General features: G+C 47.8%; 1 long non-coding RNA gene across 1 annotated transcript; it reads right to left on the bottom strand.

Moving 5' to 3' along the window:
• Nucleotides 1-3,686: 3,686 nt before the first annotated feature.
• Nucleotides 3,687-4,501, bottom strand: LOC120235345. Its single transcript, XR_005529390.1, has 2 exons — nucleotides 4,372-4,501; nucleotides 3,687-4,275 (listed from the first exon to the last, which is right to left on the bottom strand). It is a non-coding gene; the product is annotated as an uncharacterized LOC120235345 (long non-coding RNA).
• Between the last annotated feature and the right edge of the window lie 714 nt (nucleotides 4,502-5,215).

Here is a 5,215-nt window from a genome sequence, read left to right on the forward strand (position 1 = left end):
TACACACGGCACACTGACCCCAGAGCTCCGGAAAGGTGGGACGAATGAACAGAACCTTGAAGCCGCAATTAAGTAAACTGTGCCAGGAGACCCACCTGCACTGGGGACTAGGTGTTGCCAATAGCCTTGTTAAGAATCAGGTGCAGCCCCAATAAGCAAACGGGGCTTTCCCCTTATGAAATCCTTTATGGGCGCCCTCCCCCAATTGTTAAAGGGATAAGGGGAGACTTAAATGAGATAGGCAATTTAACCCTAAGGCAGCAATGCAGGCTCTGGGCTCTACTCTAGCCACTCTACACCGGTGGGTTAAAGAACGATTGCCTGTGAGTCTGACCACAGATACTCACTCCTTTGAGCCAGGAGATGCTGTATGGGTAAAAGAGTGGGATGTCCAACCACTCAAACCTCTTTGGAGGGGCCCGTTTACTGTCATTTTGTCCACCCCCAATGCAGTAAAAGTAGCAGAGGTTGGTCCCTGGATTCAGCACAGCAGAGTGAAGCCGGCATCCGGGGACTGGGAGTGCATTCCTGATCCATCCACACCGTGTAAGCTGACCATACGGAAGAAGCGAGCTGCCATGGCGGAGACTCCAACGGGAGACTACAGCCCTGCTTTAGTCACTCCGGAAGCTGACTAATCTACGCACGGCAGAAGCTTGAGGAATCGCCGGTCCGAAGAAATAAATAGACTGTCCTTATTTCTTACATCTGCCTCTTACTATAATGCACTGTCACCCCTTGTCTCTCACTATTACTGCAATTTTCGCTTTACTTCTTGCAATTGGATTGGCGGAGGTTGCCCCAGCCAGCTGGAAATGTGGCGAAAGGTTTCTGTTAGCACTCATTTTTCTCTTGTGGGTAGGATGTTTTGTTGGTATTGGTTGTTTTTAATTTGGACTCCGCTTGTAAACCTGAATCTCTCATCATGCGATCCGTGCATTCGCATAACCAGGTCAGGCCAAGGAGTCACCTGGACCCTATTGTACATACCCATTTCTCATGCCAGGGAAAGGTCCAAGGGACATGCATACATAACAAGACCACCTATTCCGTCTGCCATTGGGGAAGTCAATACACTTGCTTTGACCCACAGTACTCCCCAAATGAAGATTGGTTAGAAGTCTGATCTTACCAGGAAGAAGGGGCCTTAATTAGCCAGACACGAATTACAAACCCCAAACGTCCGGTGTCAGTACTGTTTGATGTGTGTGCGGTTATTGGTCTAGGCCCAGAAGCATCCGTTATACGGAAAAAACGGGAACTTGTCATGGAGGGTCAAAAAAACTCTTGATATACCACGTGGAGGCTTAGATTGGGAGCGAAAATATCGCCTCAATGACAAATACATGTGTGAGGAAAATGGTTTATGTGCCTGTACCCCTGAGTTTCTATGCCCTAGTTGGAGCTGTGTTTCATGGGCCACTTGGAAAAAAAAAGGATGCAACAGCTCTCCTTCAAAAGGGGGCTGCTAGATCAGATTGTCAGTCAAAAGCCTGTAACCCTGTAAATTTCACTATCATTAATTTAGAAGACTACAAATGGCAATGGGGCATTCGAATTGGTATTCGAATTTATGGAAGAGGCAGAGACCCAGGGACTGTACTATATTTTAAGAGGATCACTGCCACCCATCCAGCCACGTCCCACCAAGTTTTTCACTCCTTCTATGAGGAAATAAGAAGTAGTCCCCCTCCCATTTCAGTCACAGCAAAAATTTGTTTCTGGCCCTGGCAGAGACTATAGCCCAGACTCTGAAGATCTCTTCATGCTATGTATGTGGGGGGACCAACATGGGGGATCAATGGCCATGGGAGGCCAGAGAATTAGATCCCCTCGAGCCTTATGATGGAACGAATTACCCCAGTTCTGCAGCCAGGGTTTGGCTCCTGAAAACCTCAATCATTGGGAAGAACTGTCTTGCCCGATGGGGGAAAAAGTTCACCATCCCTGTCGGAAACTTAACATGCCTGGGCCAAAGGTTTTATAATTCAACCACCTGGGAAACCCAATGGTGGGGGTCCCCAGGGCACCATGAGCCAAATCCTCACCCCTTGTTTAACTTCTCTCATCTCCGGGAGGCCTGGGACAACATAGACGCTGCCATCGAATGGCGGGCCCCAGGGGGACTATATTGGATATGTGGGAGAACAGCCTATACAGTACTCCCTTCAGGCTGGTCAGGGTCATGTGTGCTGGGAACTATTCGCCCATCCTTCTTCCTACTCCCACTTGCAGAAGGAGAACATCTGGGAGTTCAAATATATGGAGATAGGAAAGTTCAAAGAAAGCAGCGTGTCTTGCAAATTGGCAACTGGAAGGAAAATGAATGGCCTCCCAAACGAATAATTCATTATTACGGCCCTGCTACGTGGGCCGAGGATGGGTCTTGGGGCTACCGCACCCCCATTTATATGCTAAACCACATAATTAGGCTACAAGCAGTTGTAGAAATTATAACCAATGAAACTGCTAGGGCTCTTAATTTACTTGCTAAGCAGCAAACCAAAATGCGCAATGTAATCTACCAAAATCGCCTGGCCTTAGATTACCTGCTTGCTTCTGAGGGTGGTGTTTGTGGAAAATTCAACCTGAGCAACTGCTGCCTACAGATAGATGATGAAGGAAAAGTCATAGAGGAGATCACAGATCGAATGAGAAAAGTTGCTCATGTCCCAGTCCAAACCTGGAATGGTTGGAACCCCAGAGAGTTATTTGGAGGATGGTTTTCATCTTTCGGGGGATTCAAAACCCTCATAGGTATTGTCCTCCTAATTCTGGGAGGATGTTTGATCGTACCCTGCTTGGCTCCCTTGATTATACGATCAGTCTCCAGTCTCATTGAGACTATAGTTGAGAGAAAAACGGCTGCTCATGTAATGATGTTATGGAAATATAAACCTCTAAGCCAGGATGATGCTCTCTGACCCAAAATAGAGGGGTCCGAGCATCAAAGGGGGGAATGTGGTAGGAACCCCTCCCTAAGGAGAAAGAAAAAAATGAAGAAGAGAGAAGAGAAGACTTCAAGGTCACCTAGATATGAGTCCAGCTGCCTACATCCCACATGTTCTTATAAACTGAAACAACTTAATCAGACTACATGTTTATGTGTATTACCATATATGGGAGACAAAGAAATAGAAAATGAATAAAAAAACCTATGCCATATGATGTGGGCCGCTCAGTTGTTTTGGGTACGAACCCAACTGAGCGGTGCCAGCAAAATAAAGTTGCTTCCTGGAAAGAAAGTCTCGGTGTCACCACTCTCTGAGCGAGAATCCTGCAACATGGCTATGGGTGACACTCCAATCCCACCTGTTACAACTTTCACCGCCTCTCGGGGTCTCTAAGCTCGCATGCCTTCCCTCCTCTTTTCTCTCTCTACACTGCCCGCTGGATATTTGCGCAAACCTGTCTTCCAGCTCATTAATCTTCAGCTACCAACAATTAGCTACTAAGCCATCTACGGGGTTCTTAATTTTGTGTATTGGGGTTTTAGATTCTAGGCTTTTCTTTTGATTCCTTTTTATAAATTCCTGTTCCCTGTTAAAAAAAAATATTCTCCACTGTCATCTCTATTCTCGAACATATGAATCACCTTTATTTTGATTTCCATGTCTGGGTTCTGGTCATCAGCAGCTCTGTGTCTACTGTCACTTTTTTCTTCTGCTCCTGTTTCTTGGTAGATCTTGGGGATTTTTTTTTTTTTATTAAATACCAGATGGTGTTAAAACTTCAAGGACTCTGGATAATGCACGTCTTCCTCCAGACAGAATTCGCTTTAGATTTTGGCAGCTACGTAGAGAGGGACGGAGCTGAGTTGAGGCTGTAGCTGCATTGGAGGCTTGGTCTAGTTCAAGTTGACTCTTTGCCTTGGGCAGAGCCTGGCAGTTGGCTCCCAGGAGAGAGTCTCAGTCGATCATCAGACGGCTCGTCCTCGGTGGGTCCTGGGCACCAGCTCTGGGCGTCCAGCACCGAGAAACTGCCAAAATATCTTCATACCCTTTCAGGCTCTTAGCCGTCAGGCTCTCATCCTCGGAGCACAGGTGGTTTACAAATTAGGACCCCGTTTAAGTAGTTAATAGCTGCTGTGCAGAGTGTCGGGCTTGTGTCTCTCTGTCTCTCTTCTCTCCTGATTCTGAGCCCTGGTTACCTGAGTAGCCCTGATTTTTTTTTTCTCTCCCCCATTCTGTAAAAATGCTGACAGTTCTGATTGACCATCACCCTCTGCTCGTTTCTCTGGTCCTTGCTTCATGCTTCTTGGGAATCCGCAAAAGCCTTGAGGGGAAGAGGTGGAGAACAGAGTCCCCTTCTTTCAGGGACCTTGACCCCTCACGTGCCTCTCGCCTTGCTGTATTGTATGTATGACCTTACCTTACTTGTCTCCGCTCAGCTCAGCCCTCACATCCTCGCTCCAGGCCCGAAAGGCTTAGGTGTGCTGTGGCTTCTGCGTTCCAGCGTGTGCTGACTTGCGATGTCCACCCCTCCTTCCCGGCTGTAGTCATGGCCGAAGGAGCATCAGAAGTTCATGGGTACGGTGGGGGGAGGGGGGAGGGGCCTTGATCCGTGCAACGGGATGGGAACGAATAAGAAAGACTTTCTCTCCCAGACCAAAAGTATCTTCCGGCTTCTCAGTCCCCAAACTTCCATCTTTGGAGAATTCCTCTTTGTCCCCATTATGATGCAAGTGCCTCTTGAGAGAAGCCACTGACTGTCGTCAGTTTCTAGATGAGGCTTATTTTCTCTTTCCAGTGAGACGGCTCACTTTGAAACGAGGTCTTCAGAAGGAAGGGTGTGAAGGGGGAATGCAGGCATCGGACGCATCTGTCACGAAGAGGGCAGCCTCACCTGGAGTCAGGCCGTGCGGTGACCTCTGGACTGGCCCCCAGTCCCTCCAGAACCCCAGTCCCTCCCCACCTAATCTGTTTCCCAGGCTACCTCCAGATTATGTAAATTTGTTCATTTTTTGTTATTATAAAAGTGAAAGCATGCTCATTAAAATAAAAAAGGATGGTTGGGGCGCCTGGGTGGGCTCAATGGTTAAGTGTCCAACTTGGGCTCAGGTCATGATCTCATAGTTTGTGGGTTCAAACCCCACGTCGGGCTCTGTGCTGACAGCTCAGAGCCTGGAGCTGCTTCAGATTCTGTGTCTCCCTCTCTCTCTGCCTCTTCCCCTGCTCACACTGTCTCTGTCTCACTCTCTCAAGCATAAATAAAC

Source organism: Hyaena hyaena, unplaced genomic scaffold, assembly GCF_003009895.1.
Source record: "Hyaena hyaena isolate Hyena2069 unplaced genomic scaffold, ASM300989v1 scaffold_4, whole genome shotgun sequence".
Classification (NCBI taxonomy): Eukaryota; Metazoa; Chordata; class Mammalia; order Carnivora; family Hyaenidae; genus Hyaena; species Hyaena hyaena.